The sequence below is a fragment of the Ipomoea nil genome, unplaced genomic scaffold, assembly GCF_001879475.1.
Source record: "Ipomoea nil cultivar Tokyo-kokei standard unplaced genomic scaffold, Asagao_1.1 scaffold1847, whole genome shotgun sequence".
NCBI lineage: Eukaryota > Viridiplantae > Streptophyta > Magnoliopsida > Solanales > Convolvulaceae > Ipomoea > Ipomoea nil.
Genome location: NW_017618275.1, coordinates 207921 through 234427, shown reverse-complemented (window position 1 = coordinate 234427; position 26507 = coordinate 207921). Strand labels below are relative to the sequence as shown.

General features: G+C 37.9%; 1 protein-coding gene and 1 pseudogene across 1 annotated transcript in view; both read left to right on the top strand.

Annotated features, from left to right (window-relative positions):
- Positions 1-7220, top strand: part of LOC109193234 (kunitz trypsin inhibitor 2-like) — a 29846-nt gene extending 22626 nt beyond the window's left edge. The window contains exon 2 of the mRNA XM_019344074.1: positions 7148-7220. The gene's annotated coding sequence lies outside the window, so the exon portion shown is untranslated. The remainder of the gene's footprint in view (positions 1-7147) is intronic.
- Positions 7221-25087: 17867 nt separating this feature from the next.
- LOC109193232 lies at positions 25088-26486 on the top strand (annotated as a pseudogene).
- Positions 26487-26507: the final 21 nt, after the last annotated feature.

Genomic DNA, 26507 nt, shown 5'->3' with positions numbered 1-26507 from the left:
GATGGCTTGGTTGATCGGTACAAAGCCCGCCTTGTTGCCAAGGGCTTCTTGCAAACTGCTGGCAGAGATTACTTTGAAACCTATAGCCCAGTCATGAAGCCTGTTACCATTCGACTTGTTTGAACCGTTGCGCTGAGTAATCACTGGAGTTTGTGCTAGTTGGATATCAACAACGCGTTTCTACATGGTACATTGCATGAGGAAGTTTACATGGAACAGCCACCGGGATACGTTGACCCTCAGTACCCGACTCATATCTGCAGGTTGACGAAAGCGTTGTATGGGCTTAAGCAGGCGCCAAGAGCTTAGTACCAGGAACTCTCACAATTTTTGCAACGGTGTGGGTTCATGAACTTACAGGCTGATGCTTCTTTATTTGTATACTCAGCTCTTGATGTAATTGCATATTTTTTAGTGTACGTCGATGATATTTTGTTGACAGGGAGTGATACAACCTGGCTCGATCGGTTTGTGAGGACCCTGTCAGCACGGTTTGCTCTCAAAGACCTTGGCCCCTTACATCATTTCGTAGGTGTGGAGGTCATTCCTACTATTGGAGGTATTTTTCTATCACAGAGTCAGTTTAAGATGGATGGTGCAAAGGATGTTTCAACACCACTTGCTGTTTCGGACAAACTCCTGCCGACGCCATCATCCAGTGCTGTGACTGATGCTACTCAGTTTCGTCGACTGTTGGGTCTAATGCAGTATTTGGTGTTGACCCGCCCAGATGTGGCTTTTGCGATCAATCGGCTCTCGCAATTTATGCATGCGCCTTCTAAGTTGCACTGGCAGGCCGCAAAACGATTACTGCATTACCTCAAGGGAACAGTGTGCCATGGTCTATTTCTTCAAGGAGGTCAACCGCTCTCGTTACGTGTATTTACAGACTCAGACTGGGGAGGTAGTGTCACCGCAGGTCGTTCAACTACTGCGTACCTGGTGTACGTAGGTGATAATCTTATTTCGTGGAAGTCCTCGCGACAGAAGTCTATCTCCCGGTCGTCTACATAGGCTGAGTACCGTGCTTTGGCAAATGCAGCAGCGGAGGTTCAATGGGTTAAGAGTCTGTTGCAGGAGTTAAAATTAGGTCTGGTAAAGCCTCCAGTCCAGTTTTGCGACAACCTCAGCGCCACGTATGTTTCAAAGAATCCGGTGTTTCATTCCCGCATGAAACATCTGGCCCTGGACTACTTCTTCGTCCGGGATTTGGTTTCTAGTGGCATGCTAATTGTACGACACATTCCGTCCTCTGCTCAACTTGCTGATCTTCTCACCAAGCCGCTTGGCCGTCAGCAGTTTCTTCACCTCCGATCCAAGATTGGTGTCTGATGCGGCCCAACATAATGAAGATCCATTAAGATTACAAATTGGGCCAATCACAAGATCCGAGGCCCAAATTAGCTTTATTATTTGTGGTCATCATTTATTTTAAATTGTTTAGAATTAAAGAGAAAACACTAGTTGTATTTAGAAAGGATTCCTTAAATCCTTTTCTAAATAAAACTCTATTTACTTGTTTTCTAGATTAGGTTTAGGACTCTTTTTCCCATTGTATTTAGATTACAATGTTGCCCTATACCTATAAATAGGGCACATCCATATCAGTTTTGAGGAGACTTTAATTCAATAAAATTCTTAAGTTTTTCTTTACACTTGTGTAAGAAACCTTATAGCTAATTGTGGACTCAATTAGTGACAAGTCGTGGACTCGACTAGCAAATTGATTCGTGAACTCGAATCAATCTTACTTTCTTCAACCTTAGATTTAGGTTCGTGGACTCGTTCTTGAATCGAAGGAAACTAGATCCGACTCTAGTTGATTGAAGATTGCATCATCGAGGTACTTGAAGCTACAATGGGATTCTTCCAAGTCTTTGAGGATTCGAGACAAAGGGTTTCTCGTGAGGTTTAAGGTATTTCGATCCATCTCTATCTTTACATTGAGAGCAATTCTTGGGACAATACTCATCTTATTTGAATCTTGGACTAGATTCATATCAATTTGGTATTCAGAGTCTAGGTTTATCTCATTTTTATCTTACATACTACTTCTTTTTTCGTGTCTTATTCATAAAAAACCCTAAAAAAATTTCCTTTACATTCTTGATTGTGTTCTTGAATCTTGATACATGTTCTCCAGTTTCTTGAAAAACAATCCCGAAAGAGTTTTCCCTTTTTCCCGTCCAATATCAATGAGACCTCACACCTCCTAAGCACCATATTACCATATATTCTGTCAAGAAAACAACCCATCTCATTCTTACCTATATCCAAAGCGCATTTACGCGCAATCACGTCGCAATCACACCCTGTCCAGATTTCCGCATTCTGTGACCAGTTTCAAAGAATGACCTATATCTCGAGATCCACCAGTTAGTTTTATCTGAAATTTGGATATGTTTTAGATATCTTCTGGGGCATTCTATTGATATATTATACACTTGCTAATTCCTTACGGTCATTGAGATATTGATCTTCGAAGTAAGGGCAGCGTTTCTGTTTTTCTGGGTGATTCTTGAAATTCTTGATTCTGTTTTGAAGTGCTTGTGTGGAACCACTTGGTCTGAAATTTTTGGTGATATTTACAGTAATTATTTGGAGGTTATTTATCAAAAAAATCAAAAAAAAAATCAAGAAAGTTGAAAAAAAAAAAAAAGCAAAAAAGAGAAAGCAATAAAGAAGAAGAATAAATAAGGTTGGGGAAAGAATTTGGCTGGTAGGAGAATTTTGGAGGGACAAGGAAGGGGAAAAGTATAAGGTTGGAAGGAGTTTTTTAATGATTCCTAATTGGTTGTGGTACACGTGAACCCATTTTATATTCTATTTGTCTCTATCTTTTGATATTGGTCTTGCATATCTTTCTGCCATACTTCCTTCTTTAGTTTCCTTTTTCTTTCAAATCTTATTTAGTTTCTTTGCTCGTATTGTCCTTTTTCTTTGCTTCTTGCTCTCAATTTTATTATCTATCTCACGATACACCCTTACTCTCAAAGGCTTGTGAAGTCTTCCAAGGTACGTTTTCTTGAACTTTGAGGTTAAATCCATATCAACTTGAGTACCGGACTAGAATTTTTCTTTTTGGAAAAAGGTTTGTGAGAGTATCTGCCATCTTGAGCGATACACGAGTGGAGTGTGTGTTTGTAAGAGTGTGTAGTACACCACCAGAGCCATATAATCCACCTCTTACCTGCGAGCTGAGAATAGTGAGGGAGCGAGCCAACTTTTTGGTTTCACTAACGTGATTACTCACACATCTTTTTTTTTTTTTTAGATATTTTTTTCCTATACAGATGGCTGATCAAGTTCCAAACTTTCCCCAGACATTAGAACAAAAGATAGACAGGTTACTCAAACGAATGAATAATTTGGAGCAACGCTCACAACAAGTGCAACCACCACACAATGATGAGCGACACCTGCCACCAGTAGGAAGAGTGGATCCTATATGTCAAAGGATCCAGCAGCGTAATGCGGAGTTAGGAAACATTAAACATGAAATTCCTAACTTCACCGGTGAGAAAGGACCTACCGAATACATAGAATGGGAGAATGCTGTTGAAACTCTTTTTTATTTAAAGCAATATTCTGATCTTACAAAAATTAGGATAGTTGCTACATCTTTTAAGGGGTATGCATTATCTTGGTGGCGAAAAAGAAATATAGAAAGAGTTGCTAATTTTATTCCCTATGAATCTTGGGTTCAAGTGAGGGAAGATATGCGCCTAACCTTTCGTCCTAAATCTTTTTTCAATGATCTTGAAAGAAAATTGCAGGGAACGGTGCAAGGAAATAAGTCAGTTGATGAGTACTACCAAACTATAAGTATTTTGCTTAAACAGGGAGACATACATGAAGAAGAGACAAAAACTGTTGCTCGTTTCGTACATGGATTGAACTTAGAAATTCGGTGTGGAATGAGTATTCAGAGATATGACACCCTTTATGATGCCCTGTATGCTGCACGTGAATCTGAGGCAAAAATCAAAGAGATGAAAATGTACAAGTCCAAAAATGGTGCATCAAGATGGAACAACACTTGTTCCACCCCTCAAAGGCGTGATGAACATCCTCCTCCAAGAGATGATTCACGAGACAAAGGTAAGGAAAAGGTAAGTGAGGCAGTAAGGCCTCAACGTGATAGAGAATTGATTTGTGATAGATGTAATGGGAGAGGCCACATAGCTCGTGATTGCCCTAACAAGAGGGTAGTTAAGATAACAACACAATCTGAAAATTTTACTTCTTGTCTTGAATATAAATCTGAGGATGAGGTTTGTGACCATTTTGAAACCCCCAATGAACATGTTGAGAGAGAACAATTCATACCTTTAGATTCTGATTCTAAATATGTTGATAGTGAGTCTTGTCATACTGTTGTTGTTAAGAAGGTTTTGAATGTTCACCCTTTAAAAGAATATGAGTCTCAAAGAGAAAATATATTTTGTGCTAAAGGGTCAATTAAAGAGAATGCTTGTGCTATGGAAATAGATTCTAGAAGTTGCACAAATGTGGCTAGTGCAGCTATGGTTAAATTTCCCCAGTTACCTTTGCTTAATCATCCAAATCCTTATTGTTTGCAATGGTTAACTGATGTAGGAGAATCTAGAGTAACCAAACAGGATCTTATTCCTTTATCTATTAACAGTTACTCTGATGAAATCTTGTGTGATAATATCCCAATGCAGGCTGCTCATATCTTGTTAGGTAGACCATTGCAATTTGACAGAAAAATAAGTTCTGATGGAATGAGGAACACTTATGTGTTTCACATGAATGGAGTTACATATTTCTTGTCTCGTTTGTATCCTAAACAAGTAGAAGAAATTCAATTGACATTGATGCAAGCTCTCAAACCAGCCTCAAAGAAGGAAGAAATCATAGAGAGAAAAGTGGAAACTCCATGTTTGGAATTGCAATCACCACTCCAATCCTCTAACTCAGTTTGTAGCCAAACAAAGAGACCACAATCAGTGATAGAGTGGAAAGGACCAGCCCAAGGTGTCAAAGTGCAACATCTCTTGGTAACTAAAAAGGATAGTATGCAAGAGAAAGGAAGGGGTGTCACTTTATACTCACTTTTATTCCAAAAGCATGCATTATTATTCTCTAGATTTCTTTGCCATGTTTCTATTAATGACGTACTTGCTAGATGTGTTAGAAATTTGTTTGCCTCCATACATCCAAGATTCCTTAATTTTGATTTTACTAAAACTTTGTTTGATAGAGATAAGGAATCACTGGAAAGTTATAAGGCACATTTGAAAACTTCTTATGTGAAACACTACTTGCTCAAGGGGTTTTGGTTCAAAGTCAATGGGATTGGCACTTTTTGCTTTGTTTTGGGCAATGGTTTAATTGTTGATTCACATAAAGGACACTTTGGTTTTCCAAAGACTGATGATGTTTTGCATGGATATTTTCATTGGCCAAAGAAGAAAAAAGATGTAGAATCTTATGTTCATAATTGTGCTACTTACCACCACAATACATCTAAAACATTACTTGATATTTCCATGGATTTTGTGTTTGGTTTAGCCTTAAGCTCTAGAAGGAAAGATGTTGTGCTTGTTGAAAATTCAAACAAGATGGCTAAATTTAATATGACTCGTTTTGCTGATCTATTACTATCCAGAATGTTTAAATTCCATGATGTGTCATTAGACTTAATTGCCTTACTTGTTGATTGTAGGATGATGATTGGAGCGACTCGTGTCAAGCACCCCAAGAAAAAGTTCCATGAGCGTGATAAAACAGAAAGTGAGCTTGCTACTTTGTCTTTCATTGAAGATTTGGATTCGAGGACGAATCCTTTTCAAGAATGGGAGAATAATATGAACCAGCACACATGGAATCCAATAAGGGTCTATAGTGGGCTCATCACAAGCCCAAAAAGTACATCCTTAAAGCATCATTGGTGGAAAAATCAAGGAATTCCAATAATAATTCCATTCGATAGAGGAAAGTATTATAGTGGCCCGTTTCAAGTGATGTCACAGATCGAAGACAATGTTTAGAAGATTCGAGGTCGAATCATTTTTCAAGAAGGGGAGGATGATGCGGCCCAACATAATGAAGATCCATTAAGATTACAAATTGGGCCAATCACAAGATCCGAGGCCCAAATCAGCTTTATTATTTGTGGTCATCATTTATTTTAAATTGTTTAGAATTAAAGAGAAAACACTAGTTGTATTTAGAAAGGATTCCTTAAATCCTTTTCTAAATAAAACTCTATTTACTTGTTTTCTAGATTAGGTTTAGGACTCTTTTTCCCATTGTATTTAGATTACAATGTTGCCCTATACCTATAAATAGGGCACATCCATATCAGTTTTGAGGAGACTTTAATTCAATAAAATTCTTAAGTTTTTCTTTACACTTGTGTAAGAAACCTTATAGCTAATTGTGGACTCAATTAGTGACTAGTCGTGGACTCGACTAGCAAATTGATTCGTGGACTCGAATCAATCTTACTTTCTTCAACCTTAGATTTAGGTTCGTGGACTCGTTCTTGAATCGAAGAAAACTAGATCCGACTCTAGTTGATTGAAGATTGCATCATCGAGGTACTTGAAGCTACAATGGGATTCTTCCAAGTCTTTGAGGATTCGAGACAAAGGGTTTCTCGTGAGGTTTAAGGTATTTCGATCCATCTCTATCTTTACATTGAGAGCAATTCTTGGGACAATATTCCATCTTATTTGAACCTTGGACTAGGTTCATATCAGTGTCTCCGATGGATCCTCAATCTTGCGGGGGCGTATTAAGCATATGAGTGGTTGATATTTTATATTTACTTAATTGTTCTAAATAGGCTCCTGTAGACTAGGCCAGTAACTCTATCTTCCCTCTATTTCTCCTCTCTTGTACTCTATTTAAACTCTGCTCATTTATGTTGATCAACACACTTCTTTCTCAACCTTACAGATCCATCATGAAATGAAATAAATTAAAACTACTTACTGCATGTCATGTCTTCCTTTGCATTTTATTAATTTCATAGCACAATTAAGCTCAAAAGTTACTAACTAAAATTCCAAAATGTACTGTAATCCCAGGCAGATCCAGAATGTATACAGTAAATAGTACAGTTTAGATAATGGTCCAACACCATGGTAGCGATACCCCTCTTGAAATCAAGCCAAATGGTTACATTTCTCATGTTGATAGCAGAGCTATATATAACAAAATTGGATTTACACACAAATAAATCAGTAAATTACTATGTACTTCGTCCCACCATGGTAGGTAGGGGTGTGCACAGGGGGGGTGCCAGGATTGGATATCATGGTGCAGGGGGCCAATGACTGTTAAAATACTAAATTAAATACGTTGATATCCAATAAACATATTTTAAAATAATCATTACATTGCAAATTTACTAAAATTTAAAATCAATCATTGATTATATATTTCTTGAAAACTACAATCTTCACAACAAAACTCGACCAATAGCAATTGTTTTATAAAGCACGAATAGTACACAATTTTTACATTGTTTAATTAAATTCAATGCAAAATTCACCACATTACCACAACATAAATCCACAAAATGAACCAAACAAATGCACCTTGATATCCATTTACAATAAAAAAAAATTAACAAATTATTATCAAAAAATTATCATGGTTCTCTGGCCCAAGAGCCATATTATCACGAGTTTTCTGATCCGATGGAAGTATTAGCAGAATATTAACAAGAAAGATCAAAAGTATTAAAGTCGTATTATTCATGTTATTACTGATGAAAGTTCAATATTAACAAGTATTCGAGGAAGAAATCCCACGAGAAGAAATAGAATCAGCCAAAGAAAAGTTGCAAAATATTATGAAGATCAAGAAGAAATGCCTTATCAACAAAAGAAGGAAAAGACAAAAAATGCTAGAAGACAAAATGTAAGCAGGAAGAAATAAAGGCACTTTAATAGATTTATCTTATTGTACTAGACTTTATCTTTGTGTACTAGTTGAAATAACTAAAATCTTATCTTATTGTACTTAGTTTGAAGACTTTTTATGTAGTAATTATCTCTTTGGAATTGTAAAAATCTTGTAAGTTTCCTACTAGGTTTTCTATATAAGGAGCCTCTTTGTTTAATAAAAGTATCAGAAAAGTTGTTTCTTTTCATGGCTTTCTAAACTTCATTTCGTCTATAACTAACTATTAAGAGTATAAGCATACTACCCACAGAAGAGAAAAAAAAAAAGCTAACTATGATCTCTACGTTGAAAATCATGATTTTAATCGGGGCTTCTTTTTTCAAGTTCTAATGTCTAAATACCCACATATATACAATATTCGCCTACACCGAGGCTCAAACACTAAACCTCCCACATAAAGGAGCAAACCGAATATCAATGGACCACAAGCCACTTAGTTCACATGTTATACATTTGGCTCTATGATAATTGCCTATTTCATACCAATCTCTTTCTTCTTGTTTTAGCTTATTCTTATTATTAATAAATTTATCCCATTGTTTAAAGTTTTCATCACAATTATTACATCAGGTAAGATAATACATCCTCAGCTCTTTCAAAATGGATCTTCGGAGCTCAGACTTGCCTTAATAGTAATTTGTTTTTTCCTCTGCTCGATGACAGTTATATAGAACTCGGTAGTAGCTGGAACATGCTTATGCTATAAGTTTATTAATTTATTATGCATTTCTATTAAGGGTTTTGGATCATTAGTTATTACTTCAAAATTATTATAATATAAAAAGGTTATTATTTCTTCTACTTATCCTCATTTACTATGTCCTTTTACACTGGTTCTTTTATGTCTTAACATATCTTCAATTCTTGATTTTAGGGTTAATATTCCCCATACCCTTTTTTGACTCATCCATTCTTGAAATTTATCTAAGGTACAAGGGATTTTCATATTTAGACTAGTATTGTCTCCTTCTATTATAGTATTTTTTTTCATATTTTAAATAATTGACATATTATTAGGACTATATTATTAGTATTAGACTAGAACTCTATTTCGTGTCTATATATTTGTATCTTCAGACTTTGGCATTTAATACAACACAATCTATATTCTCATCTGGTATCAGTTTCTAGGCTTTTTCTCATGGAATCTCTCGGTGCTAATGATGACGGCTCTGTTCGATCTTCTGAGCGGACCGTTACCGAGTCTTCCCCCGTTCCTATCGGGAATAGCCTCTCATCGGCTCATCACTTCGTCTCCCTGAAGGTAACCTCTCGGGACAATTTGTTTTGGCGTACACAGATGCTGCCGTTCCTCGAGGGTCAAGGGCTGCTCGGATTTATAAACGGCACTATGTTGTATCCGGCTCCCTCGTCGGCCGCCGCGTCGACGGTGGAAAATGCGGTGGTGGCCGCGGCAAAGCTCTCGTCGCAGCAGGCGGCAGGACAAGGTGATCCTATCGCTACTGATTTGGTCTCTCTCGGAGGAGACGTTGCATTTTGCGGTTGGTCGAAAGACTTCGCGGCAGCTTTGGCTAACTATTGAACAATATCTCGCCTCTTCTACTCGGTCTTGGGCGTTGCGGTTGTTCGGTGAGTTGCAAGGCTTGCGTCAGGGTGATTCCTCTATATAAGACTACATCGGCCATGCGCAGATGCTGATTGAAGACCTGGCTCTTGCCGGTCGGGAAGTTACGTTAGACGATGAAAACCTATATGTCTTTCGTGGCTTACGACCTGAGTTTCGCCCATTGGTGGCAACGTTGGCGCGAAGTGCTCTGGTTCCGCTGACTGAGGTGGCGGACTTCTTAGTCTCGCAAGAATGGATCTACGCCGATGATGGGGCCGGTCTTGGCGTTCCAGCAGCCTTGGCCGTGAGCCGTGGTTGTCACGGCGGTCGTGGCGGTACACAGCAGCCACGAGGAAGCGGTGGCCGTGGCAGAGGCGGTCGGGGCCGTGTTCGTAGGCGCTCCGGTTCTGGGCCGCGACGTCAGATCTGCAACAAACAAGGTCACATTGCAATATCGTGTTGGCAGTGTTTTTCGGCCTCCCCGGCCTCACAGGCGAATGTAGCTGTCTCGAGTGTTGATGACTCGAGTGGCCCTCATGAATGCATGGTTTCCTGACACTGGTGCTCCAAACAATGTTACGCCTGATTCCTCCTTAATGGCTTCTGCAACGTCCTATGATGGCCCTGAGACTCTTCGCGTCGGCAGTGGTACAAGTTTACCTATTGTTAATGTTGGTTCCGCTTCTTTAGCTACTGATTCTAGGTCGTTTAAGTTACGTGATGTTTTGCATGTTCCTGGCCTCTCTAATTCATTATTGTTTGTTCAGTGTTTTGCCAAAGATAATATTGTTTTCTTTGAGTTTCACCCCCTTTGTTTCTAGGGCTAAAACATAGAGATCTATGCCGAGGGGAATCGATCTTTGGCATAAGGGTGGAGGCAGGTGAGAACCAACGCTTAAGTCGGGACCATGAAAAGTCTCCCCGGGTTAAAACACAGAGCTCTGTGCCGGAGGAGATTGGACCTTGGCTTGAGGTTGGTGAGCGGTCTATACTAAACCTTTCACTTACTTTCTGTACAGGACCTTGGCGATATAAGGTTGGACGACGGTTGCACATCGTTCCCACTAGTGAGGCTCGACTATAAGCCTTTGTAAAATAAGAGGTGAATTCCCCACCTTGGATTACATGCTTGACTAGTGGTGTATAGAGTGAGTCACCCTATTTTGTTTAAATATTTTTACCTTCTTAAGGGGACAATTTTTTTAAATACTCCGCGAGTTGCTAACTGATGCATGATTAACACATTTTCGAAATAATTCAAGGGATTCCATTCTTAGGCTGGTCTAGGACATGTTCTTTAAGAGAGGCATATGGTATGTTTTTAGGTATTTTTGGACAGAAAACGTGGTAAAAAGGTCAAAATGAGCAAAACCGAGAAAAAGCGCGCGAATGAGGACCGAACACACCGGGACTACGCACGAGAGAAGGACGGAATGGGAATTATTTCCCATTCACGCCCATCTTCACGGTGTGAGAGGCCGTATGAATGGGAAATAAAGGGCCGGCCAAAGCCTTAACACGGAAGGGATTATTCCCTATTCACGCCGGCCTCACGGCGTGAAGCCGTGCGTGAATAGGGTGACGAACCAAAAGTGTTTATTTAAGGGAAAAAATCAGATTTGGATTGGAGAGTTCAACATTTTCTAGAGAGAAGTTTTCTTAGGTAGCTTTAGATTAGGGTTAGCTTTCATTTTCTCTCTTTCTAGGATTTTAGTCAAAATCTATATGTTTTGCAAGAAGGATTGAAAATTTGGAGTGCTTGTAGCTTGGATCTTCATCTTCTACCAACATTTGAAGGGATCTAGCTTGAATTTTGGGTGAAATCTACTCTTTGTTCTTTATTGTTTATATCTTGATTCATCCATTTTATACTTGATAGATCTTGCTCTTTATAATGATTGACTAAAATTCTAGTAGTGGATTGGATCTTGTTTCTTTGTGTTGAATATGTATTGATCTATTTGTTTGGCTATGTGTTGATGTCTTGTTGTAAAGAGACTTTGTATGGACTCTTGTGTATGGTGCAGGACCGTCCCTTGGCATGACTGGCCATGGCACTTGCACAGGGGGCCCCAATTAGAGAACATGTATATACATATACTATACAGCAGGCAGCGTACTGCCTGCTATATAGTATGTGTATATATTAATTTTATTTTCTTTTTTAAACAATTGGCCCCAAATTTGGGGGCCAATTGTTAAAAAAAAAAAAAGAATTATATACTTATATACATATATAATATATTATATGAGTTATATATATTGGTCATGTTTGGTAACATAGTTAGCTTATCTATTAATTTTGGCTTATTTGATTATTTTTAACTATTTGACATGGTTAAAAAACTAATATAAGTGTTTGGTTAATCAGTTTTTTGTAACTCCAAAAGCTAAAATTTAAAAAGATGCTCAAAGCAATTTTTTCAATTAGCTTTTTGAGAAAATAAATTATACAAAACAGCTAACAGCTAATTTACCAAATATTTTTCTACAATCAAATGTTATCAATTAGTCATATCTTCTAACCCAATCAGCTAACATCCATTTACCAAATAGGGCCATAATTTTTTTTACAGTTGGGCCCCAAATTTGGGGGCATAGTTGTAAAAAAATAATAATAAAATTATATACTTATATACATATATTATATGAGGATTGTCAACCCGGTTACCATTCCAAATGGATGTTCATAGGTTTGAACCCCGGTGGTGGGGACTTAGATTCTTTGATTTTCTAGAAGTGGTCTAAGTGGAGGTTGTCGGCGGGTAGTATACTGTATTCAAGTTCTGAATTTCGAAGACTGAAGTTCTTCATTAAGTAGTTTAATCAGGGTCTGGAGGAGTGGTTCAAGGTGTACAAAAAAAAGACTCTTGGATGTAAATTGTAGAGCATTTTGTACTTGTAGTGGTAGTCACAATCGTAACTTGACTTTGTGTGCATGATATTGCAAATAGTTGTGGCAAAACAAGGGATTCCTTTAGAGTAGTGCAACGTATTTATACAATTGAACAACTATTATTTATATATATGTAATACTTGAAAAGGGGCCCAAATTACGATGTCATACAGGACCTCCATTTTTATTGGAACGGCCCTGGTATGGTGTACAACATATGCTTGAGGTTTGAGTCGGATTAGGTCGACAAGTGATTGTGGCTTAATCCTAGACTTGTCTCCTTGCATTTTCCTTCTCTAAGATCCGAGAGGGTGGAGAGGGGAATGAGATGTGGACAAAGTGTTTGTTGAAATGCTCATAAGGAACGTGGTCATGTAATGGTGGTTCCACACCTATGAATGACCTAGTTACCGAGAGGTGAACGGTATTTGAAGTCATCTCACTTGATTAGTCCAACACTAGCCCAGATTCACCTCACACACACAAAGGAATGGGAATTCCAATCCACTACGCTTTCTATTTTATAGTTTCTTTTATTTATTTTTTTATTTCCTTAGTTATGTTTTTTCCCTTACGCTCTCTTGCACACATGCTCTCACCTACACTCCTTGCACCTAGTATTACTCTTGTTAATGCACTGTGATACGTGATTGTCTTGCACTCTGTTAACTCCAACTTGCCATCATTGAGTTCGACACTCGGGGGTTTCATATCCTCGTTTACACTTTTCATCCATTCCACATCACCCCACTAAATTACAATCCCATCAGCAATCCTACTCCGCAGAAACCAGCAGGTTACCTACTAAATATGTCAATTGCAATATTTTTCAATGTTCATAGATTTATTTGCAGCTTATTCAAATTGGGTAGCTTAATTGTTGTTTTCCAAATATGTTGATGACTTATTTGTACTTTATCCCTTAAAATAACTAAATTTCATATATTACCCATTAATGTATGAATTCAATGAGATGTAAAAATGAGTAATTTACATACAACAAAAGGAAAATTTGTAATAAACTACCATATTAAACTTACAATTCGGTGTATCGTCAATCTTTAGTAATCTTCTGTTTGTCATTTTTTCTTTTCAAATTCTTCTTTAATCAAGACAAACAAGTATTTTATAGTGAGAGTGTTGTACGTATGAAAATTTATGGAGGGAATTTAGAAAATATTTGCAAAAAGACCAATATATCTTTTAATAATTTGGAAAGAGTAAATACCAATTTTAGTCCCACGAGTATTAGCAAAATGACAATTTTGGTCCACATATTTAATTCCTACCAAAACTCATCCCACAACTATTGTTTTACTATCAAAGTCCATCACTCCGGTCACCGGAAAAATTAGGACATGCTGGATTCTTAAATTAATAATGGTATTATTGTCTTTTATCCTCATCATTATTTCTGCAAGAGTAAATACCAATTTCAGTCTCACGAGTATTAGCAAAATGACAATTTGGTCCACATATTTAATTCCTAGCAAAACTCATCCCACAACTATTGTTTTACTACCAAAGTTCATCACTCCGGTCACCGGAAAAATTAGGACATGCTGGGTTCTTAAATTAATAAAGGTATTATTGTCTTTTCTCATCCTCATCATTTTTTCTGTAATTAAAAATCCCAAATAAGAACCTAAAAATCCCAATTCAACATGTCCTCTTCTTTTTTCTCCTAAGTTTTTTCCTTAAATTATCTCTGAAGAGAGCATTCAGATGCCCATCGGACGAGAGTTCAACTTTGTAATAGCAATCGGAGCTCTTAATTGTCCAGAGGTATAATTCTCATTAAACCATATTTGTCATCTCTATCGCGATTCAATCAACGTTGTCGAAGTATTGATGGTCTCGATTGTCATTCCCCAGCTTCTTCAATGATTCCGGCGAATTTCAAAGTTTAAACTTTCACATACAAATATACAATTAACGGAGAATGAGGTCGCAATTAACAAATTTCTCTGGTTGATTAAGGATTAGGGTACGACATGTCAGGTTGACGAGGAATATACCCGGGTTCATGCTCCCCGTACGCTCCGTGCTCTTATTTGGGTCCGGGTTAAACGGCTCGGGTCCCGGTCCACGTGTCAAAGTCAAACCTGCCTACACTTGTGCCTATATAAGGGCATCTAACCCTTTATTTTGGGGGGCTCTCCTCTTTTCACTAGACACTCTCTCTCTCTCTCTAAAGTGTACCATCCTCTCCTCTCTCTCTCTACAATACACAAGAACGACACTTAATAAAAGAGGATCCCTTTGAGCTACATTGGTGGCTTCTTCGCTTTGTTATTATTCTACTATTCTCTTACTCGCTCTATAGATACGGTACTGTATACACTTGGGCAATAATCCATGCCACAGGCAATTTGGAAAATACTTTGATTTTAATTACAAAATGATAATAATGCCCTTATTAATTTAAGAATCCAGCTTGGTTTAATTTTTCTGGTGACCGGAGTGATGAATTTTGGTAGTAAAATAATAGTTGTGGGATGAGTTTTGGTAGGAATTAAATATGTGGACCAAAATTGTCATTTAGCTAATACTCATGGGACTAAAATTGGTATTTACTCATTTGGAAATTCAAATGGTATTTGCTAATACCAATTTTAGTCCCATGAGTACTACCAAAATTCATCACTCCGGTCACCAGAAAAAATTAAACCAAGCCATATTCTTAAATTAATAAGGGCATTATTATCTTTTTGTAATTAAAATCAAAGTATTTTCCAAATTGTCTGACATGCCGTACCCTAATCCTTAATCAACTAGAGAAATTTGTTAATTGCGACCTCATTCTTCGTTAATTGTATGTGAAAGTTTAAACTTAGAAATTCGCCGGAATCATTGAAGAAGCTGGAGAACGACAATTGCGACAAGCAATACTCTGACGACGATGATTGAATCGTGACATAAATGACAAATATGGTTTCATGAGAATTATACCTCTGGACAATTAAGAGCTCCGATTGCTATTATAAAGTTGAACTCTGGTCCGATGGGCATCTGAATGCTCTCTTCAGAGATAATGTAAGGAATAAAACTTAGGAGAAAAAAGAAGAGTTCACATTGAATTGAGATTTTTAGGTTCTTATTTGGGGTTTTAATTACAGAAAAGAGTAAATACCAATTTAGGTTCTTATCTGTGTGAGATGCTTCTTAACAAGTATTTAGTTTTCAATTTAAAAAGTAATTATTGCCTCAATAGTGTTATGTTTTAGGGGAAAAAAAAAAGTTTTGCAAGATATTAACATGTTTATGAGATTGTAACAGATGGCATGTAAAATTTTGTTTTTTAAAATTAATTTTAAACTTTTCTTTTAGCTAAAAAGATCATCAAACTCGTTTTTGAGATCCAACTCACAGAATCTCACAAAAACTCATTGATTGGAGATGATCAACAAAGATGAAGAAAAGTTGGCTGAAAGGGATACTACTTTATTTGACTCAATAAATTAAAATTGTCTGCACATTCACTAATCAATGATTTTTGCAAAAAGGTATAAATTAAAAATGAATTATATATAATTTACTTTAATTAAATCGAAAATTACGACGGCATATGCAATAATCACGACGGCATATGCAATAGATTATTGTTTTAGATTAAATTAAGTCCAACATCCTTTAGTCGTCATAATCTAACTGTTTAGTCAAAAACAATTAATGAAATGAATCCGTTTAGTGCCAAACTCCTAATATTATATTCTTTCACGTACGTAACCATTTCAAACTGACAAGTGCATTCGTCTGTAATAATATACCATGTCCAATCTAAATAAAATATTATTCTTACGAAGAAAACTCGCATTATTAAATGAATATGTATACTGAGTAAACTCTGTAATGTGATTTAGTAGAGTCAGTAAATTGTTATAAGAAGATAAAATATTTTAAGTTGTCTATAACTGACATGCTCAAAACAAGAAGACCAATAGACCGCTCCTATTAAATTTTTAAACTTGTGGTTAGCAAGTCAACTATTGTCAGACTTTAGTACATAAAATATGCTAATGCGGTATCGGTTCAATTCATAACTATTTTCTCAACCTACTGAAGCACAAAGAGTTAATAGCGCCATTAATAGCGCGTCCATTGAGGCTTAAACTCACAACATCCCACTTTCTCAACCTACGAAAGCACAAAGAGTCACGCTTCCACTGAAGCTCAAACCCACAACCTCCCATATGAGAGTACAACTTCGTGCCACTAGACCAAAAAGTCCTTAACTATTGAATTTAATTTTATTAATTTTTATAGATGTTTTTATTATTAAGAAATATGTAAAAGTTATTAAAATTCTAAATTAAATATATCCTTAACATTTTTACTTATATGAAGTGGCAGCGACCTCCCTTGGTGCAGACTGTGGATAGATCTTGACCAATGGATTAACTGAAATCAATGGTTAAAAATGGATAAAAATGACAATAGAAAAAATCAACCAAACATAATAATTGGATATAACATTCAACCAAACATATGAGAATCTCCCAAGGTCATAGGATCGAACCCTGGTGGTGGTGGTGAGATATTAACTCTTTGAATTGCAACAATAGAAAAAGTATGAAACATATAATACTTTGTAATAGAGTCGATGATATTAAAAAAAAAAAAAAACTTCAGTAATTGGATTACTAAATCCAAAAGAATTGAATGTGACATGACATTACTCATTATATTACAGATGGCGGCAGTAAAGGCAATCCTGGTCAACAAACTCTAAGCAACAAATGCCTATAAGTTTATGTATTGTCCAAGTGTGTGTAATTACTGCTCATATGTGTGCCAAGATGTTGGCATATCGATGGAAGGAGGACAAAGGCGTTTGGTTCTCAGCAATATCCCTCTGGAAATCAACTTTAGGAAGGCTTAAAGGTTTCCCAACTTTATAGCAAAGCAATTAAATTTCAAAAAATTGCTATAAATATAATCAATAATAAATGACTGTACTTCCTCCTAGGGGATCGGAGATCATGAAATAAAATTAAACTACTTTAATTTCAAGTGTACTGTGCATTTTATTGTATAGGCGGGATACAACATTTACTGCTCTAGCTAACAGGTCTAGCTAGTTTAACGCAAGTCATGTGCTTGAACTCCATTAACTCGATCCACAAGTTCTAACTCGATCCACACGCTAGCATTTAAACACCGAACTAGCATGCTAATCAAACGGGTAAATCGAAAGTAGTTTCGAAGAACACACAAGACTCACCATGGTTCAACAAATCACAAGGTTGAACACTTAGCACGATTCAAGACACCAAAACCTACATAGAATCCTACCATATTGTAACACCCCCTAAAAACAAGCTATTTAAAAGCCTTAAACATGCAGATAACAAAACTAAACAACAAACACAGCGAAAGTCTGAAAGGTAACTGGATAAACATATATCTGAGTCACGGGGTGTTATGCCACGTTCACCAACAAGGATGAACGCTATGGCAGTATCTGCATTGTTTACAACTATCCAAAGTCTCAAAAGTCTACAACTAGATAGGCACACAGGCCATAAAACAAGCGGGAGAAGCTATGCTAACAGGCACTAGACTGCGCACTCGCCTAGACATCACCTGAAAGAACACAATAAAACATGAGACGACGCCCGGTCAGCGAATAATGCTGGTAACCCACCAATACATGTGAAATATCATACATAGATACAATATAGGTTGTAAAGCCATTTTTGAAACGGAATACATATATATAAGTGCAAAACCAAGAGTAATAGTCAACACAAGACTCACCACTCTCAACAAGAACACGGGAACACATCTCAAAACCACAAAGGATAACAACAACTCAAAAGGATAAAGACAAGACCAACGGCAACACATGCCTAGGCAACACATGCCTTTGTGGCTACACACGTCACAAGAAGAGAACACGCAACCATGGCTACACAAGCCCTCGTGACATCACTCATCACGAGTTGATATGCCTTCCTTATGCCCTGTTCCAACCATATCTAGTTCCAACCTTTACCTCCAGGACCCCTATACGCGAAGTCCAACCTTATTCCTCCGGGAACCGCTGTTCCCCTCCAACAGTCCCTCCAACAAAACCACCGATTTCATAGTACACGAGGGTACCAATCACGCACACGGCAACACATGCCTCTCCCAAAACACGTGAACCTGACACACAGGTCACAACTCCATAATCACGTCACGGCCACCACGAGGACCGCTGCAATACCTTGGTGACTAGTATCCCATACCACTAATCGTGCAATCCAGGTAAAGCCACACACACATCACACCGTAACAGGAATCAATCAACGGATCACAACGAAGATATGAAACCATACTCAATCAAGGAATGGGTCACAACCCAACACAACAACGATGAATAACACAAGTTATCATCAACCAATCGGAAGGTACAAACAACACACATGCTAGCATTTAAACACCGAACTAGCATGCTCATCTAACGGGTAAACCAAAGATAGTTCCGAAGAACACACAAGACTCATCACGGTTCAACGAAACACAATGTTGAACACTTAGCACGATTCACGACACCAAAACCTACATGGAATCCTACCATATAGTTCTAGACATACGAAATATCAAGAAGACACTCAACTAGTTCCACAAAAGAACAACGAAAAGTCCAAAGACCAAATACCGAGTCAAAAGAATCACGGGGAACAAATCCCGGACAAACGCCAACATGTACCCCGCGGGTGGACACACGGGTAGGCCCCTACCCGTGGTCCTGCCCGCGGGTACCAACACCCACAAGCCTCGTTCCGACGGGTAGGGCTCTCCCCGTCGTTCCGCCCGTGGGTACGTCCCTGGGTCTAAAATAACGCGATAAGTAGAACGCGAAAGAACAAGACACACACAACCGGCAACACATGCCAAGACCACACATGTCTTTGTGACTACACACGTCACAAGATAAGATCACACAACACTGGCTACAATAGCCCTCGCGACATCACCCATCACGAGTTGGTATGCCTACCTTATGCCCGGTTCCAACCTTATGGCTACCCCCAACCATGTATCTTCTTTCCAACCATTACCTCCAGGACCCTTGTACTTCTTAGTCCAACCTTTTCCCTCCTGGGACCGTCGTCCCCCACCAACAAAACCACCAATTTCATAGTACACAAGGTACCGTTCACACACACGGCGACACACGCCTCGGCGACACATGCCTTCCCAAGAAAATACGTGAACCTGACACACAGGTCACAACTCCATAATCACGTCACGGCCACCACGGGGACCGCTGCAATACCTTGGTGACTAGTGTCCCATACCACTATTCGTGCAATCCAGGTAAATCCATACACACCACACTTCAACAGGAATCAATCAACGGATTACAACGGAGGTATTAAACATACTCAATCAAGGAATGGGTCACAGCCCAACAACATCAACAATGAATAACACAAGTTATCATCAACCAAACGGAAGGTACAAACAACACACACGCTAGCATTTAGACAACAAACTAGCATGCTTATCAACGGGGAAATTCAAGATAGTTCCGAAGAACACACAAGACATCTCTCGGTCCAACGAAACACAATGTTGAACACTTAGCAAGATTCAAGACACCAAATACCTACATGGCTTCCTACCATATAGTTCGAGACATACGAAATATCAAGGAGACACTCAAATAGTTCCACAAAAGAACAACGGGAAGTCAAAAGATCAAATACAAAGTCAAAAGAATCACGGGAAACAAATCCCGGACAAACGCCAACATGTACCTCGCGGGTGGACACACGGGTAGGCCCCTACACGTGGTCCTGCCCGCGGGTACCAACACCCACAAGCCTCGTTCCCGCGGGTAGGGCTCTCCCCGTCGTTCCGCCCGCGGGTACGTCCCTGGGTCCAAAATAATCCCTTCGGGGATTTTCAACTCCTAGCTCAAATTCAAGTCAAACACATGCCAAATCTCACCAAATACAACAAAATGACTTGAATCATAGGAAATGTCAAGCAATGGCACAAAAGAACCCTAAACACAAGCTCTAGATATGCATTTTCACAAGACAAATGCATAAACACTCACATTTCATAGCAAAACACAAGTAGAATCCAAGAAATCACATATAGGTAAGCAAAATAGGTTTTGTAGAGCATGGGTTACCTCTTGTAGACCAAAAGACTTCACTTTACACTACCACAAGCTCCCCACAAGGCTTACTTTCCAAACCCACTTCAAGATCAAGCCAAACGATCATAAAGATCCTACCTTTAAGAAAAAGACAACTAAGATGGAACCAAAAAGACAAGATGGACTTAGATCTTACCCTCCTAGATGCCCAAATAGGTGAAAGGTTGAATCTTAGAAGCAAAACTTGGAATCTTGACAAGGGTCTCAACTTAGCTTGGAGAATAAGCTACACTTCTTTCTAGAGAGAAGGTAGAGCTAATTTCTAGGAAATGTAAGGAATGAAATGAAGAAGTCTTCTAGGTTAGGTTACAATACTAAATCTTGGTGAAAAGTCAAGGATACTCTTACTAACCTTTAAAAAGTGTAAGGAACAAGGGAACTCCCCTCAAAGCTCAAGGTACAACACAACTTTAAGGTTGACTAGTCAAATACTAGTCCTTGAGTATTAAAAATCGGGATTTTTGGGATTAAATCTTCAAATAAAATAGGATTAATTACTCAATTAATCCATGGATTGAATGTGGATTTTTGGGGTGTCACATAACAGTTCTCAAAGCTCCTAACAAGGTTCACCTTCCTCACCCACTTCAAGAACACACCAAAAGATCATAAAGATTCTATCTTTAAGGAAAGACACCTTAGAAAATACTAAAAACACAAATGAAGCATAGATCTTACCCTCCTAGATTCTCAAAGGTAGGAAAGGTGGAATCTTGAAGACAAACTTTGAAGATTTGGTAAAGCTCCAACTTGGCTTGGAAGAAAAGCTATCTAACTTTTAGAGAGATGGAGGAGCTCAAGTTTAGAAAGTGTAAGGGAATGAATGAGGGGTGTCTTCTAGGTTAGCTTGCAATAATAACATGAGGTGAAATGTCTTTATTACCCTTACTAAATTAAGGAAGTGTAAGGGAACAAGGGAACTACTCACAAAACTTTAGGTACAACACTTGACTTTGGGTTGACTAGTCAATTACTAGTCCCCGACTATTGAATTTTCAGGAATTTAAGGGATTAAATTACCAATTGGATTAGGATTAATTACTTAATTTATCCCTTAATTAAAATTGGATTATGGGGTGTCACATCCTCTCCCCCTTCAAAGAAGCTTCGTCCCCGAAGCTTAGGTACGACGATTTAGATCAAACGATGAAATGGAACAAAAATGTGACAAGAGTGTCAAGAATATCCCTGTTTGATCAAACTCAAAGGATTCAAAACGGTATCAAAGATAAGCAAGAAGTGATAGCATTACTAGGATTGAAAGAAATAATCAACGAAGACATTGAGCATATCAACTCTAAACTAAGCACAACCACCAACTTCTATCCAACCACAAAAGGTCTAAACCTCGCTCTAACTCCTAGCACAAACCACTAAACCAACAAACCAACAAAACAAGCAATTAAAACAAACACATGAAGCAAACCACAACAACTAGCAACGGTAGCAATAACTAAAAGATAACACAAGCTAAGGAAAAAGGGTGAACGGGATTACCACGACACCGCACTAAAACGACTCGCTCTCCGATTCATCGGTGCCCTCCTCGGACTCCTCGTCATCTCTTCCTCTTTGGCTTGAGCTGACCTCGATCTGATATAACCTCTGGTGAACGGAAACAAACTGCGTCTTCATAAAAGCGAAACCTGCTTCGATCATCTGGTTCTGTTGAAGTAGAAGGGTGACCACACGCTCCTCGTGCGTCATAGCATCATGCTCCCTCTTGGTTTCAGCTTCTCTTCTTCTTTGGTTCTCCTCACTTTCCGGGTCTGTAACACCCCGTGTTGCGGCCTTTAATCCCGAATTATTTAATTAATTAATTCCGTTAATAATAATTAAAAGGGACTTAATTTGGTTAGTATTCCCTTTAATTAATTAATGTGGTCCAGCATGGGTCATGGACTCTTGCCTAAACTAGAGTCTTAAGCCTATTAGGAATAAAGGGAGTAAACCTTTTACAAGACATATTCTAATTAGGAATCCTAGACCTATATATCTATTGGGAATAAAGAAAGTAGGCCTTTACTATTCAGATTATGATTAGGTTTCCTGATTCTATAAATAGAGGATTAGAAAGCATTTAGAACCCAGACCACCCATAGTTATATTACACGAAAATACTCGCAGAAGATTCCCCCACCACCAAGCCTAGGGAGATCGATCAGATGGAAATCTTAGAGAAGTTTCTTAGTAGCAAAGGATTCTGATTAAGGCTAAGAGGTAACCCATGTCTCAAAAAAACCTATTTTCCTTGATATGATCTTCTTCTTTTGCTCCTTCTCTATGCCCGTGTCTTGATGAATCTTTTATGATGTTTGTGATATGATCTTGATGATCGATGAGATGATTTTATGTGTTGATCTTGATAATCTTTATGATTATAAGAGGATCTTGATGATTGTGTGATGATCTTGAAAAATCTTGATGTTTCTTGATATTAAAGATAAGCTATGATCTTGATGATTTGAATATGATTAGAGCCCTAGGTTAAATTGCGAATTTTGCATTGTGATGCTCTTGATACATTTGGGTGGGATTTCGCATGTTCGCGTGTTGATTATGTTTAGAAGTCATGTTAGGATGTGTTCAATATGATTCTTGGTTTTGATCCATTAATTGACTACGTGGTGTCGTCGTTTGTGTTTAAAAGTATCTAAACATGGTTTCGGGTTCCACAAAAGATCCTGGGACCCAAATATTGAAAAGAAGTCAGTGGGGGTGTAACACCCCAATTTTCATATGCAAAATTTCCTTAAAATTTTCTCCTTAATTTACAATTTACTAAACTCATAGCGGAAGCATGAACTAATCAAAAGAAAATGGGTTTTACCGCCACACTTAGGCAACCAACAACCTAAGTGCTAAGGCTAAATTTAGAACTTGCAATAAACAACTCAAGATATGTAATAGTACAAAAACAACTAACAATTCAACTGTCTAACTAATAAATGATATCTCTAAGTGGTTCGCTCATTCTCATGCCCAATGCTCGTGCAAGAGTTCCCGCAAAAACAATTAAAGAATAGAAAACAAAGAAACACACAAATTCAGCATTAAGCTTGTAAGATCTACTTCACCCCGTAAAATATTTTGCACATAGCATGTAACACATAGGAGAAGATAGTTTGTATCTAGAATGACCCCTTAAACATTTTTATTCTCATCAATAATACAAAATCAGTATTTCTCACAATAGGAATTTTTGGAACCTTTCAAACGTAATATATTTTTTTCCAAAATGGAGGAACAACAATTTCAACACAATGGGCAGGGTCTTGTTTCATCAAGCCCTAGTGAACAGTAATCACCATACTGAACACTACACAAAATCCCATTCAATCTCAAGTAATGGGCAGGGTCTTAATTATTTAAGCCCTAGTGAACAGTAATAACTTTACTGAACACTATGCAGAAATCCCATTTAAACCAACCAAATAATGGGCAGGGTATTATTCAATAAGCCCTAATGAACAGTACTCACTCTACTAAACACTACACAAAAATCTCATTAAAGTGGAACAGAACTAATACCTTAAGTGTGCACACCCCCAATGGGTTTCCAGGCCCAACGGGTAGTAACTAGTCCTAGTAACTAGGATACGTTTCTACTGACTACTACTCAACAGGGTAAATACCCTAGTGGTAGACTCCGCTAACCACTCCTCAAAACAACAGGACTAAATGTCCTAGTGAGACAGGATATGTTTCTACTGCTCACTCCTCAAAAAAAATAACAGACTCTAGTACAGAATTGCAGATAGGCAACCATTGTAAAAGACAATAGGCGACCATTGTACAATGGTTGCCTATGAGAGGCTCGCGGAAAGACATCGACTTTACGCGACCATTGTGAAATTGTCGCGCATTGTTAGTAATACGCGACCGTTCTTGACAAAGAACGGTCGCGTATTGTATAATTTTTTTTAATTCGAAGGGAAAACGCGACCATTTCTGGCTAGAAATGGTCGCGTTTTCTATTTTTATTATTTTAATAAAATGTCATCCGCGACCATTTCTGGCTAGGAATGGTCGCGGATGACATTTTAATTTTTTTATTATTTATTTATTTGATTAAAATCCCTAATTTTTTTTTTATAATTCTTGTACCTGTTACAGCTTATTGAAATCCTATCAACATTACTCCACTATCAACCCACTTTAAAATAATACCTTTAACACACAATGCAAATACTATCATCAAAATACAATATATAGCACTTAAAATTCTCATACTTTAATACAATAATATTATCACAACATGCCCAACTCGATCAATACTATCATAAAAAACAAAATACTTTTTATCAATAAAATAAAAGTTATAAGCATTCGAAAAAGAAGAACTTTAACCAATGCTCTCGAACCTCATTTATGTCGTCGATAGAATACGGACTATCTCTTTCAAATGCCTACAAAAAATTAAATTAACAAAATTATTAAATTAATAAAATTTTTAATAATAATAATAATAACAACAAGTATTATCTTAGTTCTGTTTGCTAAAGCAAGACAACAGGACGGCATGAAAATCACTACCAAAGTAAGCTAGAGATTGAGATGTGCAGACTGTTGACGACAACAACGCCAGTAGTATATATATTCCTCTACTCTCGCTTCCTAAAACCCATCACCTTTACCATTTCTTCTTCAAACACATACTAATAATAAGATAATAGCCATGGCTCCATCGCTGTTAGCAAACCTTGACAGTGCACAAGAAATCACGAAATTTGTCATAAATGAAGGCCATGGAGTCAAAGGCCTTGCAGACATGGGAATTCAGATTCTGCCTAAGCAATTCATTCAGCCACCCAGAGAAAGAATTGCTACAAGCAAGTTAGCGTCTGAACTTTTCATCCCAGTTATTGATATGTCAAATTCGAACAAGCAAAAGGTGGTGGATATGATGGTGGATGCAGCACAAATGTGGGGTTTTTTCCAAATTATCAATCATGGGATCCCTACCGGGGTATTTGAGAATGTGAAGAGTGCAACTCAGAGGTTTTTTGAGTTGCCAGCGGAAGAGAAGAGAAAGTACCTGAAGGAGTACTCTGCCTCGAATTGTGTCCGGTTTGGAACAAGTTTTACTCCCCCACGAAGAGAAGGCTTTTGAGTGGAAAGATTATCTCAGTCTCTTCTATGTTTCTGAAGATGAAGCTGCTGCACTTTGGCCTCCTGCTTGCAGGTTAGAATAATAAAACTCAAAGACATAATGACATAACAAAAAATTCCTTTTTTTCATTATTTTGGCACTAATTAATGTCAATGTTTCAGGGATGAAGCACTCGAGTTCCTTAGAATGTCTGAATCTGTGATCAGGAGACTCTTGGAGGCACTGATGAAAGGTTTGAATGTCAAAGAGATTGACAGAGAAAAAGAACTAATGCTAATGGGTTCAAAGAGGATAAACCTTAACTATTACCCTATATGTCCAAACCCCGAACTCACCATATATAGGAGTAGGACGCCATTCAGATGTCTCAACACTGACTATCCTTCTCCAAGATCACATTGGAGGACTCTACATCCGAAAACAGGATGATGACACCTGGATTCATGTCCCGCCAGTCCCGGGAGCTCTGGTGAGTAATATTGGAGATGCACTTCAGATTATGAGCAATGGGAAATACAAGAGTGTTGAGCACCGTGTGGTTGCTAATGAGAGCAAGAACAGGGTTTCAGTACCAATATTTGTCAATCCTAGGCCTAGTGATGTTATTGGTCCTTTGAAGGAAGTGTTAGACAGCGGCGAGAAACCAATGTACAAGCAAGTTCTTTACTCGGACTATGTCAAGCATTTCTTTAGGAAAGCTCATGATGGGAAGGAAACAGTTGAATTTGCAAAAATATGAGAGTATGAGTACTTACAATAATAAGAACTGCTTCACTCTTGATTTTTAGCAGTGGTGAAATAAAAAGAAAAGAAAGAGTATCCAAAG